The sequence below is a fragment of the Macaca fascicularis genome, chromosome 11 (assembly GCF_037993035.2).
Source record: "Macaca fascicularis isolate 582-1 chromosome 11, T2T-MFA8v1.1".
NCBI classification, from domain to species: Eukaryota; Metazoa; Chordata; class Mammalia; order Primates; family Cercopithecidae; genus Macaca; species Macaca fascicularis.
In genome coordinates, this window is record NC_088385.1 from 126,801,076 (window position 1) to 126,815,831 (window position 14,756).

Consider the following 14,756-nt stretch of genomic DNA (forward strand, 5'->3'; position numbering starts at 1 on the left):
CTCTCAAGAGAATTTAAATCTTCCCTGTTAGTGTCAGAATCTACTTGCTTAATACTTTAAAAATTAGCTGATGGAAAGAAAAATTAGATTGAACGCTTCAGCCCACATCCCATGTGTACTTCCAACAACATAGGCTCAAATCCAATCTGATTTCAGTTATCCAGTACATTTTTTAATAGCAAAAAAAAAGTTTTAATGGAAATTGTATTTCATAAGGATCAAAAAGAGAAGTTTTCCTTCCTGAAATAAGGAAACTGAGATAACAACTGAGGAGATTTATGGAGAGAGATTTGCAGATGATACTAATATGGAAGCAAAGTGGTTAATGGCAATTGTTCTGGCATCTGAGTTCAAATCCAAGCTCCACCATTTACTAGTTTTGGGACACTGGGTAAGTCACTTAACCTCTCTGAACCTCAGTTTTCAACATGGCAATATCTATTTCAATGGACTATTAGGAGGTTTAAATAAAATAATCCATATAAAGTGTTTAGCACAGTTCTTAGCATACAATAATCACTCCACAAAGATGACCTGCTATTATTGCTGCTGCTCACAGGAGCTGCATGTTTAAGACAGAACCTGCAGTTCTTGAAGGCTAGTGAGATACAGCAGAATCTGTATCGAATGTTCGTCTTCCCTGCGCAGGGCAGAGACACATCCATGTGGATGTTTGTGTTAATATCATTTAATTCCTAGTAGAACTTTAATTCCTTTCCATTATATTCTAGTTTATCTTTAGGCGACCAAAATAGAATTCGATTTCTGAGTGAGAAGTATAACTAATGGAGGGTAAAAGCCACCCTCGGTGATAAAATAAGGTTTGTCTATAAAACTCTTGCCATGCTCAAAGCTAGCTTAATGTGGTTGAGATTAGAAAAAGGGGCAGATAATCTTCAAATTAAAAGGAAGAAGAAATAGGCCAGGCACAGTGGCTCATGCCTGTAATCCAGCACCTTGGGAGGGTGAGGCAGGTAGATCACCTGAGGTCAGGAGTTCAAGGCCAGCCTGGCCAACATGGTGAAACCCCATCTCTACTAAAAATACAACAAAATTAGCCAGACGTGGCACATGCCTGTAGTCCCAGCTACTTGGGAGACTGAGGCAGGAGAATCGCTTGAACCTGGGAGGTGGAGGTTGCAGTAAGACAAGATCGTGCCATTGCACTCCAGCCTGGGGAACAAGAGCAAAACTCTGTCTCAAAAAAAAAAAAAAAAAAAGGAAAGAGAAGTCAATGTGAAATATACTAGCTGGTAACAGGTAAGATATTCACAGCAAAGATTAAAAGCTAGGCATATAAACCTCTAGACAGCTAGTCAGTCAAGTACAACAGGAAAGTTTGAAAAGAAGGGCTTCTTAGGGCCACATTCAGGCAGAGGAAAAAGCCACAGCCTTAAGCCAGAAAGAAGTGGGGAAACTGGAAATATTCTGCCCTCCCGAAAGTGATGAGGATGTTTACCCTTGTCCAGGACCCTTCAGTAGGAAAGAAATAAAGCAGATAGGAAGAAAGAGTAACCTCAGGTAGAGTGTCCACATTTATAGTATCCTGTTACAGTTCAAGAAATGAACATGAATACTGGTCCAGGATCACTGAGCCCTTGGAGCACTGGCAGATACAAGTGGAGAACAACTTGTAGGGGCATTTTTGCAACCCAGGGCACACAGGATTTTCTCCCCACCCCCGGCCCCACCCCAACACCCTCCTTCCAATCCCTACCAGAAATAAATTCACAATTAAAAAGTAAAAATCAACAACTACACTTTACGGGTGCAACAACAGATACAAGAAATGGGGAGAATTAGCCCTCCAAAAACTGCAGATAAAAGAACAATCTAAAATGAGCCATAAAATAAAATTTTATTATCAAGGTAAATTAGTAGAAATTCTAATGAAAGAACATGACACTTTGAAAAAGAACCAGGTACATTTGAAAGGAACCAAACTGAACTTCCATAAATAAAAAGTCTTGTTCTTGAATTTAAGGTTAAAAGTTCACTGAATGTGTTAAACAGCAGACTAGATACAGCTGAAGAGAAACTTAATGAACTAGCAGGTAGAGCTGAGGGATTCACATAGATGCTTGATACTTAAGCTATGGTCTGTACACTGGCATTATCACCATCACTCAGGAGCTGGTTAGAATTTAATTCTTTAAGAATCCCAGGCCCTGCCCCATACCCACGGAATCAGAACCTACATTCTAACGAGGTCCGCAGGTGATTCATGGGCACACCACAGTTCAAGAAGCATTTGTATACAATGCAACACACAGAGACAAAGAGATGGAAAACATGAGAGGTCAGAAGACAAAGACAGAATGAGAAGATCCAATACACATCTAATAGGGGCACAGAAAGAGAAATTAGAGAACTACTTTAAAATCTGGATGCTGCATTTTTCAAGGATTGTGTAAAATCTGGTCACATCCAAAAACTAACAAGTATGTGATCACATATATCTTGGGGATATAATTCTTCTATTTCTTGTACCTTATATAAAATGTCTCTTTTTTGATCCTTACAAAGTGTGATTTTTTTTTGCTTCAATAAAGGTATTTTTAGTTCACCGAAATCATATTGATCTTGAGTCTATGCTGATGGAGGTACACATGGCTCCTCAGTACGCAGCACAGTGCCAGGTACATAGTAGGTGCACAGTAAATATTTGCTAAGCAAATATATAATTAAATGGCAAAAAAATAGGTCTTGTAAAGACAGCACTAACATAACACAGGCCACAAACAGGGTACTTGATGTTTGAATTAAATGAAGAGGTTTTAAAAGTTGAGATTGCTCTGTCTGAGAAATATGTTAATGAGTACCTACACTAATCATTTCTGATACAGTATTATGAAATCATCAGCTCCCGCTGCTGCCACATACCCACCACATTCACTAACGACAAATAAGAAATCACATAGTAAGATCTATTGTTCACTGGGAAAAGCCACTAAAAAAAGAGAAAAAAATATTTCCATATATATATATATATATATATATATTTTTTTTTTTTTTTTTTTTTTTTAATAAATCAGCCTGTTTGAGGTAACATCAGAACACGGTCTCCTTAGTGGCACAGGCTATATATACAAGTAAGTTCTTGAGGTTGTTTTTTTTTTTTTTTTTTCCAGTTATAAGACTGATAGCAGAATCAAGGCTTTCAGAAACAAAGAGCTATTTTAGGAGCTGTAGATAATTTCTCTTCTATAAATTCTCTCTCTCTCTCTTTTTTAATCCTAACATTCACTAAAAGCTTTTGGGGGAAAAAAATATCATCCTCAAAAATATGCGAAAAAAAACAAGGAAAGAAAAACCAAATGGATTTGTCCTCCTGGGACTCCTTCTAACATGCTCCTTTGAGCTTCAGCTGCCTCATTCCCACCTTTGATTTTGATTTTTCAGCATAGCCCACTAACACCTCAAACAATACCTGGCTGTCCTCATTCAATGTTTAATATCTATTTTTTTAAGAGAATGAATGAAAAGCAAGAACCTTACATGGAGAATAATTAGTCAGACCTAATGTGCCATTCCACACAACATGCCACTTTAGGAAACCCAGGAAATGATATGCTTCAGAGTACCCAATTTCTTCATGAAGAACTAGCATATTAAAAACAAACAAACAAACAAACCTGAGCCTAGTAAAACTCCTCTAAGACTTTTAATCATCACCACGGATGGCAGAAGTGGGAGATGAATAAGAGCCAGCACTGTGTCACAAAGGATGAAGGCACATAAATAATTATTGTGTGATGATATAATGAATCAGGACTGTGCCTAGAATACAGTGGGCACGTGCTAATATTCAACCAAAAACACGTTCAACTTCATTCTCCCTACCATGATGTCCCTCACCCTTTTAAAAAAATGTTAATTGACTAATTAGACACTATGTTCAAATTTAAAGGAAGATTACCAAAAAAACAGCTATCTTCCAGTTGCTTAAAATCTGGAGCACTAATGTGATCATACTTATCAATGTTATGAAGACAGAACTGTGAAATAAATGAAGAGGAGAATATTTGTGCTGTTTAGAGGTCAAGATATGGGTGTGAAAAGCAGAGAATACATAAACTGACTGATGGCAAGTTTTGCCAATGGGGAATGCAGTACTTTTTTGCGAGTTCCTGCAGGGAAGTGTCACGAAGGGGATTTAATCTCAAGAGCTGGTTAAAAGGTATCTTCGTGGGATGGAGTGGGGAAAAGTGCTACTTTAGAAAAGCCCCAGAAGCCAGAGCAGTGGCCCAAGAGCAGAGTGAATAATGAGGCAGGGAAGAAAGTGAAAGTGAAGTATTGGTGGATTGACAGAGGTAAAACCAGAGAGTTATAGAGTGCTGGGTTAGTGTCAGTACTGAGACAGATATAATCATCTCGATAGTGATGGGTGGAAGAGGCTGGTGCTAGAAACCTCCAAAAGACAAGTCTACAATAGTCAACATGACAAATTCTACACTAAGGAACTGATAACAGAAACAGAGGATGGGATTAACAGGAGACAGGTTTGTAATACTATGAGAGATATATATATAGGTTTTCATCCACAGTTCCTGGCTCATGACTCCCATAGTCCTTGTTACAATCTTTTGTTATTTAGGGGCGCTCCAGGATTTAGAAGCAGGCCTTAAAAAACAGAATCTCTCTCTCTCTGACCTCCTCCTGCCCTCCTTTCATCTGCTCAAGGCAGGACTCTAATCTTCCCTCACCTTTCTGACTTGGAGCTGGCCATAAAGAAATTTCCTCTGCCTTATCTGATTACAGGTCAGAAGACTCTATTTCTGAAGGGGTCCTTCCCCATAACCTGGAGGAATGAATGCTACACAAAGAGGCCAAGAAGGATCTGAACAGACAGGCCTTGCTGGGATCCCCCACTCAGTCTATGAGGATTAGATGATAGCCTTTTTGTGCAATTCCATTTCTACATGGTTGTTGATCATGCCTATCCAATGGAGTCTCCATGAAAGGCCCCAAGAGGACAGGGTTCGGAGAACTTCCGGATAGCTGAACACGTGGAGGTTCCTGGAGGGTGACCAGGGAGGGCGTGGAGCTCGCAACCCTTCCCCCATACCTCACCCTATGCATTTCTTCATCTTTATCCTTTGCAATGTCCTTTAGAATAAACCAGTAAATGTGTTTTCCCAAGTTCTGTCAGCAGCTCTAGCCAATTAATTGAACTCAAAGAGGGGGTTGCAGGAACCCCAATTTGAAACCAGTCAGTGAGAAGTTCCAGAGGCCTGGACTTGCAACTGGTGTCTGAAGAGGGGACATTCTTGGGGACTGAGCCCCCCGCCTGTGGGATTGAGCCCTACCTCCAGGCGGATAGTGCCGGGACTGAACGGGAGGACGCCCAGTGGTGTCCACTGCAGAACTGACTGCTTGCTTGGTGGTGGGGAGAAAGCCCCCACACATCTGGTCACAGAAGTCTTCTGTGGTATTGACGGTTGTGGTGTGAGAGTGGAGGAAAGACAATTTGAGTTTTTCCACATTCAGGTTATAGAAAGAAGTGGCAAAATGTGGCTGGGCATAGTGGCTCACACCTGTAATCCCAGCACTTTGGGAGGCAGAGACAGACAGATCATTTAAGGTCAGGAGTTCGAGAGCAACCTGGCCAACATGGTGAAAGACCATCTCTACTCAAAAAAATACAAAAATTGGCCTGGAGTGTGCTCCTGTAATCTCAGCTACTCGGGAAGCTGAGGCAGGAGAATCCCCTGAACCCAACAGACAGAGGTTGCAATGAGCTGAGGTGGTGGCACTGCCTCCAGCCTGGGCAACAGAGTGAGATTCCATCATCTCAAAAAAAAAGAGTGGCAAAATGTGACAACTGATGTTAGAGCAGAGATTCTGATAGGAGCTCTTATCATGGGAACAACTCTGAGAGAAAAGACTGCAATGGGAAGAAGAGGAAGATATCCCATATTGAAGTCTCATGGGAATGAACCAAGAGAACAGATTAGGGATCAGCAAATAGAGCTGGCTACTAAATATACGTAAGTAATTGATCCCATGAAAACAGATTACATTGCCTAAGGCCTCAGCCAAGGCCTTAGCCAAGCCCCCTAGTTTCTCCCCTTCCACTGGGAAGTGGTCAGGTATGACTTGCCCACACGACACATTGCATATAAGAAGTTCAAGGCTGCACCTGGTGGCTAACATCTGTAATCCCAGCATTTTAGGAAGCCAAAGCAGGTGGATCACTTGAGTCTAGGAGTTCAAGACCAGTCTGGGCAACATGGCAAAACCCTGTCTCTACAAAAAATATTAAAAAATTAGCCAGGGGTGGTGATGCACACCTGTAGTCCCAGCTACCAGGGAGACTGAGACGGGAGGATCATCTAAGCCTGGGAGGTCAAGGCTGCAGTCAGCTGTGAGTGTGTCACTGCATTCTAGCCTGGGTAACAAAGTAAGACTCTCTCTCAAAAAACCAAAAAACGGTAGTTCAAAAAGAAGATAAAGTAGATCCAGTTTGCAATAGACTTAAATAAATTAAAAATTATCCCATATCTTTGCCTCCCCAAAAAGTCATAAAAATACTTCAGGGTAACATCGATTTGGGCTGGTGATCAATTTTTACAATGCTGTCTTCAAAGTCAATGAATAAAGAAGCCAGCATTCCCAAAGTGGTCTTCCATCAATCAGTCTAAACAATGCCAGGGTCTGGCTGTCAACAGCTAAGCAGATAACCTCTCTGGTGGTGGATTTCAATGGAGATGTGAGCTCTAGCTGACTCTCGCCATACCCAAAAGCCATGTCCCAATGAAGCTGCTTAATATTCAATTTTTGGTAATCAACTTACGCTTCCCCACAGATTTCATACTTTTAGAGATGCTTTCCCTCACTTCTGGATAGCACTTTAACCAGACTTCTTAACATTTTAGCTGTACTTTGTTTTTTTCTCTCTCTCTCAGTCTAGGTACTCAGCAATCTGTGAAACACCTACATAGGCTAGAAATACTCAGAAGAGGAACATTTCAAATTGCAACTAGTCATGAGTGCATTTCTTTGCAAAGCTGAATTTGGATATACCCAGTTTTTCACCCCAGTGGATATTCCCCAGGGAAATTTTTTTTTTTTTTTTTTTTTTTTTTGAGACTGAGTCTTGCTATTTTGCCCAGGCTGGAGTGCAGTGGCGCAATCTCAGCTCACTGCAACCTCTGCCTCCTGGGTTCAAGGAATTCTCATGCTTCAGCCTCCCATGTAGCTGGTATTACAAGTGTGCGTCACCATGCCCAGATACTTTTTTTGTTTTTTTAGTAGAGATAGGGTTTTACCATGTTGGCCAAGCTGGTCTCGAACTCCTGACCTCAAGTGATCCGCCCACCTTGGCCTCCCAAAGTGCTGGGATTACAGGCGTAAGCCACCACACCTGGCCCAACCAGGACACATTTAAATAATAGCAAAGGAGCTAGCTTATCAGCACCTGCTTGCTGTAGGCCCAGGCAACCTTCCCTTTCAGCACCTTCCCCCATGAATTACCTATACCCAATAACATATCAGACTAGATTCATTCTTTGCTGCCTTCCCAATCTCTTTAGTATGTTTTTCTCCAAGCTTTTTTTTTTTTAGAGACAGGGTCTCACTCTGACGCCCAGGAGGGAGTGCAGGGGTACAATCATAGCTCACTATAAGCTTGAACTCCTGGGCTCAAGCAATCCTCCCACCTCAGCCTCCCAAGTAGCTGCGATTACAGGTGCACACCACCATACCTAGCTAGGTTTTTGGTTTTTTTTTTTTTGGTAGAGACAGGGGTCTTGCTATGTTGCCCAGGCTAGTCTCGAACTCCTGGCCTCAAGTGATCTCTCGCCTCGGCCTCTCAAAACTTTCCTCCAACAGCGAGAAGATTTATTCTTAAATTTTTATTACGAAAATTTGTACATGCACCAAAGTAGTAATATAAAATTAACTCTCACGTGCCCATCATTGGCCTCGACAACTAGCCACTCCCACTCTCATTTCATCCACACCCATCCCTGCCTTGCTTGTTTGTTCATTATTAAAATCAGACATCATATCACTTCACCCATAACAACTGCAATAAGTACTTCTAATATAGGATTTCTCAGCTGTGGCACTACTGGCATTTAGGATTGGAAAATTATTTGTTGCGGGGCACTGTCATGTGTATTACAGGGTGTTTAACAGCATTCCTGGCCTCTACCTACCCACTAGATGCTAATAGTACCCCCAAGTCATGACAATCAAAAATATCTCCAGAGAATAGCTTGAACCCAGAATTGGAAGTTGCGGTTAGCTGAGACCATGCCACACTGCATCCCAGCCTGGGCAATAGAGCGAGATTCCATCTCAAAAAAAAAAAAGTCTCCAGACATCGCCAGATGTCCCCTGTGGGGCCAAATCATTCCCAGTTGAGATCTACTGCTCTAACATATAAAACACATTATATATATATATATAAAATGACTTTTTTAAAAACATAACCGCTTTTTAAAAACTCTCATCACACTTGACAAAATTAACAGTAACTCCTTAACATTATCTAATACCATGCCTGTGTTTGGTTTTCTCCAAGTGTCCCAAAAATGTCTCTTTATAATTGGTTTCTTAAATCAGGATCCAACCAAGGTCCACACAATGTTTTGGTTCATATGTCTCTTTTAACCTATAACACACTCTCTCTCTCTCTCTCTCTCTCTCTGTCTCTCTCTCTCTCTCTGTCTCTCTCTCTAATGTCATTTATTGGTTTAAGAAGCTGGATCATGTATTCTCATAGAATTTCCCACATTCTGGACTTGGTTGATTGCAACCTTGTGGCATCATTTAACACGTTTCTCTGTCCCCTGTGTTTTCTGTTGAATTGGCAGTTAAATGCAAGGCCTTCCGGGCATTCATGTAGAATTCTTTTGGCAAGGATATTGCCCAGGATGTGCTCTCTGCTTCCTACTGCATGACATTAGGGGACATACAATATCTGCCTGTCTTCTTTCCTGTGATACTGAGTGATTCACAGGTTCCAACCGTATCAGCCTGATCCCTCTGCCATAAAGTTCCCTCCAATCACTTAATGGATTCAGCAGCCATTTATGATCATTGTCCAAAGCTATTATTTCATTAAGGCTGCAAAACGGTGGTTTTTCTAATTTAATCATTCCTTCTACCTTTATTAGCACATCAACAATTTGGATACCCTAGCATACAACTCAAATAGAAAGGCAGGATAAATGCTTGGTGCTTTCCCTGTATTTAGCAACATTCCGAGTAATGAGTTGGGGCCTCAGCAACCTTCAGGAGTGACCAATGAGATGTCTTTTCAGCATCATTATAGACTCATGAATTTTTATATATTTGATATGCTCCAAGCCACTGTAATCTTTCTGCTGCTCAAACTGTTCCCTGGCCCATTGCGGTTGCTCACACCTGTAATTCCAGCACTTTGGGAGGCCGAGGTGAGCAGATCACTTGAGGTCAGGAGTTGGAGACCAGCCTGGCCAACATGGTGAAACCTCATCTCTACTAAAAATACAAAAAATTAGCCGGGTGTGGTGGCACAAGCCTGTAATCCCACCTACTCAGGAGGCTGAGGCAAGAGAATCACTTGAACCTGGGAAGCAAAGGTTGCAGTGAGCCGAGATCATGCCATTGCACTCCAGCCTGGGCAACAGAGCAAGACTCCATCTCAAAAAAAAAAACAAAAAAACAACAACAAAAAAAAACTGTTCCCTCTTAGGTCAGTGGAAGCCCCTCTACCAAATATTCTTACTGAAAACCAGCAAAGTCAGAATCTATCTTAGCCTTTGGAGCTGTTTTCTGGTTTACAGGGGCTAAAAGAAAAAATACAAACCCACCACCACCACCCCCTACTGAGAAAGCTAAGAGACATATCCAGGAGGTGGATGATAAGGACAATGACCTAGCTTCTTCATCAAGTCAATGGCATGAAAAAAAAAAAAAAAAAAAAATATATATATATATATATATATATATACACACACACACACAAACATATATATATATATATGAATGTTCCAAATTTTCTCATTTGAAAAAGCTTAAGCCTATCTCCATAGCTGACTATACTCCAGAATATGAGTGACTTTAAATCCAACTGTTGAGGAGTGTTGGCAAGGAAGTAGAGGAAGATCTCTTACATATACACTGTTGCTGGGAATATAAAATGGGACAACCACTCGGGAAACGTTTGGTAGTTTCTTGAAAAGTTGAACATATGCCTACCCCATGATGTAGCCATTTCACCCCTAGATGCTTACCCAAGAGGAATGAATGCACATGTCCAGAGACTTGTACAGGAATGATAAATGCAACTTTGTTTCAAATAGCCAAAAGCTATAAACAACCCAAATTGTTCATCAGCAGGGGATTGGATAAACAAATTGTGGTATATCCATTCAATCGAATACTACTCAGCAATCAAAAGAAATGAACTGTGATACCTCCCACAGTATGGATGAATCACAGAATAATGTTGAGTGAAAGAAGACAGACAAAATAAGTAAATACTGTATGCTTCAATGTATGTTGAAATTTAGAAAATACAAACTACAATAAGAAGAAGGGTATCAGTCATTGCCTGGGGATGAGGGAAGGGATGGGGAGGTGCAGAAGGGGCAGAAGGAAACTCTTTGGGGTGATGAACAAATATGTTCATTATCTTGAGCCTAGTGATAATCTCACAGGTTCATGTCAAATTTAACATACATGTGACATATTATATGTCTATTATTCCTCAACAAATTTGTTTGCAACTGTTGGGAAGTGAGATATTTTGTCCCCAATCCTTCTGTGGTCTAAGGAGCTTACACTCAGGTTCCTTCACTCCAAAAGGCATTAGTGTTGAAGAAACACACACATTTAGTCTCATCCTTCTGTTTTTTATTGTTGTTGTTGTTGTTTTGGTTTTGTTTTGGTTTTTAATGGAGTCTCGTTCTGTTGCCCAGGTGGGAGTGCAGGGGTGAGATCTCTGCTCACTGCAACCTCCACCTCCCAGGTTCAAGAGATTTTCCTGCCTCAGCCTCCCTCCCGAGTAGCTGGGATTACAGGTACATGCCACCACATCCAGCTAACTTTTGTACTTTTAGTAGAGATGGGGTTTTGCCATGTTGGCCAGGCTGGTTTCGAACTCCTGACCTCAGGTGACCTGGCCACCTTAGCCTCCCAAAGTGCTGGGACTACAGGCGTGAGCCATCGCACCTGGCTAGGTCTCACCCTTCTACTCACTCCTCCAATAAGGAAGAAGGTTATCTGGCTCATGAAAAGTAGACATTTATTTGGCCATGTTATACTAGAAGGCAGAATTACTCTGTCTTGAAAGTAAGGGCCAAACTTAAAACTTCCTCTTTTACTGCCTAGGCACAGGCGTAGCAGGCACTCAACCAACCGGCCTTGTCCTCCTTATTACCATCAGGCCCCCTGTTGTGGCAAGGCCCCCCCCCCCGTTCATGAAGGAAGGCCACCATTCTTTTCTGTTGGTAGGATGGGCAAATTTACCAGAGCCCTGCTTCAGAGCTTACTGAGTGCTTGCCTTGCCAAGAATAAAGTGGGTATTTTGGTCCCTATCTGGCTATCTGTTCTTTGTGTGTGTCCTTTATAAGTCAGAATTTTGAAGTGCTGGAAGGGTGGTCTTGGATCCCAAACTGCCAATGCTGTAGCTGAATGTTCCATCACCACAGATGAACAGAGTTGGCTATATTTATTTTCTCTGAAGTGAGACACCAGAAATCATTTCCAAATTCTCAGTCATGAACCACCTGGGCCTCTAACTCTTTGTCCTGAGGCTTTCATCTCTTTTGATTCCTGCCAACCGCCCTCTTTAGTTCTATCCAAACTTCACCCTCAGAAAATGAGCATAACTGCAATCACCATACTCACAGAATTGATTAGAAAGTTGGCTGCTGAATATAGTCCCAGATGTTTAATATAATTTTGAATCTTTGGCCAAATCATTTCCACGTTTGCTTGGTTGTGAAAGGTTTTCCCGCAAGTGAGAATTTAAGGGTTGAAGACTCCAATTTATGGGCTCTCCAACAAACCCACTCTCTGTTTCCCATATTCCCCCAAAAAAGGCATTAATTTATCTCACTTAGAAATGATTTACCAAACTTGGATTTGGCATTGCACTGTTGGCTTGCACTAAGAGGCCCGGAAGGAAGCAGTCCTATGGAAATTGCCAGGGTACGTTTCCAAAGGATGGGGCCCACCAGGTGACAGGGGGTCTCATTTATGGGAAACCCAGTGGTGAAATTCCTCAGGGCTCAGTATTCAGAAAATTGCGTCTCCTCTGAGCAAAGCATTCTGGACTTTTTTCTCATGGGACTGGGGCTCTTGTAACTGTTAATATTCTCCTTTCTGTTTTGGTTACTGGGAGACTGAGAGTCCCAAATCATTCTTCCTTTGGCAACTTGACAGAAACTTCCTTGTTTTTACTTTTAACCCTGACTTTATTTCCCTATCCTCATACTCCTTTCATCTAGATTTCTCTATTTATTCATTGTTATATTTTTAATATTGCAATTATCTCTAGAATAAGTTGTCTTCAATTTATCTTGGAATAAAGTAGAATATTACATATTTTTAACATCTCCAGAAGTAGCTTCTAAATTCAGACTAGAGGGGGAAAATCCTGTAATCCCAATTCATAAGCATTTAGCTCTTTTTGGCCTATTTTTTCTTATCAATAATTTGCCTTCTAAAAACAGAACAGCCCCCAAGAGACACACAAATATTTGCCTACATATCCCATAAGAGATAATAAGAGCTACTGACTATATCTCTTCATTATTCCTTTTTTGTTTTAGTAGGTGGTGCCCACACACTCCTGGTCTAGTAAGCTGAATTTCTACCATCACTACTTTACCACCCCACCTCTCTTGCTCCCCTTCCCGTCCACGCTGATACTCCAGACTCAACTCCTCTTCCTCACTTCCTCCTGCCTCTGAAGTAAGTGAGTGTCCAAAAGGAAGATACATTTAAGGGCCAACCAAGCCTAACAGAGAAGCATATCTACCATCCTCATGGAACTAGCTTAGAAAACAAAACATGACCGATAACTGCTCAAATGACAGGAAGCCCCAAACAAGAAGAACTTTAAAAGGCCCCAAACAAATGAATACACAAACAAGATGAACTTTTAAAGGCCCAAAACATCACGCCTGTAATCCCAGCACTTTGGGAGGCCAAGGCAGGCGGATTACCTGAGGTCAGGAGTTCAAGACCAGCCTGGCCAACATGGTGAAACCCCGTCTCTACTAAAAATACAAAAAATTAGCCAGGTGTGGTGATGCATGCCTGTAATCCTAGCTACTCGGGAGGCTGAGGCAGAATTGCTTGAGCCCAGAGGCAGAGGTTGCAGTGAGCCAAGATCATGCCGCTGCACTCCAGCCTGGCTGACAGAGCGAGAGTCTGTCTCAAAAAAAAAAAAAAAAAAAGGACCAAAACAAATACGTGTGTGCTTACACACCACACACACACACACACACACAATGCACAAGCCATTGAGATAATGCAATTCTACAGGCAGGACACTAAATAAAATAAACGAAAAACTAATGTTAAAATCATGATATTAGCTGTGGCCTTGTTTAAAACAAAAAAAGCCATAAGGGGTTTTCATTTGGGAAGAAGAGCACTGCGTATCAGAAACCAATGGTAGAGTGGCAGATTCGAAGGATAAGCATGGCAGGGCCATGCTTAAATGAATGAAGTATAAAGACTGCTTCATTCAATTTGGCTGGGTACGGTGGCTCAAGCTTGTAATCCCAGCACTTTGGGAGGCTGAGGTGGGTGGACTACCTGAGGCTGGGAGTTCAAGACCAGCCTGATCAACATGGAGAAACCCCATCTCTACTAAAAATACAAAATTAGCCAAGCGTGGTGGTGCATGCCTGTAATCCCAGCTACTCGGGAGGCTGAGGCAGGAGAATCCCTTGAACCCGGGAGACAGAGGTTGCAGTGAGCCGAGATCACGCCATTGCACTACAGCCTGGGCAACAAGAGCGAGACTCCGTCTCAAAAAAAAAAAAAAAATACTGAATTCTTGGGAGGCAGCATAAAGATGTTGTTAACAGGATAGGTTGTGCTAGTGTTATAGGAGCATAGAATATTCTGGAAAGTTCTATGAGAAATTGACAATAGTGGTTTGCTTGAGGGAGAGGGGTTGGGTGTGGGGTGGGAAGGAGGCATTTTTCACTGTATAACCTTCTGTATAATGTGAATTTTCTGCTATGGGTTATACCACTTTTTCAAATAAAAGCAAAGAGAATTTGGAGTCAGGGAGATCTGAGTTTGACTCCTATCACTGCCAACTTCGGGCTCCATGACCTCATCTATATTGTGGACTAGTGATAGAACCTGCCTCACAGAGGTTTTGGGAAGAATAAATGGAACAATAGTAAGCATAAAGCACTTTGCAGAGCTCCTGGCACATAGTAGGCACTCAATAAATGGCATGGTAATATCATACCTGTATAAACATGTTAGTGAAGAACACTTATTCCATCCTTAATTAAAAGCCAATATGGGACAACAGTAAAGTGGGGTTCGGAGAGTCAAGGAAATGTCTTTTTGCTATCATAAGGCAGACATTAGGTCAAACCACCATTTTGAAGGATATAAAGGACATAATGTCTGTCTAAGAGAAAAGCTTTAAATTCCTCAAAGCAAGGCCTAAAACCCAGCAGTTCTAAGTAGTCCCATTCACCCATAGGACTCCTGAGCCAAAAAGTGGCCTCCCTATACCTTAAGCCCGAAGACAAAACAAGGAAGACCCACAAAGATGAGCAAGA

The 14,756-nt window shown here is 41.6% G+C and overlaps 1 protein-coding gene across 19 annotated transcripts in view; it reads right to left on the reverse strand.

The window, feature by feature from the left end:
• Positions 1-14,756, reverse strand: part of CIT (citron rho-interacting serine/threonine kinase) — a 195,767-nt gene that overhangs the window by 120,281 nt on the left and 60,730 nt on the right. The gene's annotated exons all lie outside the window — the stretch shown is intronic.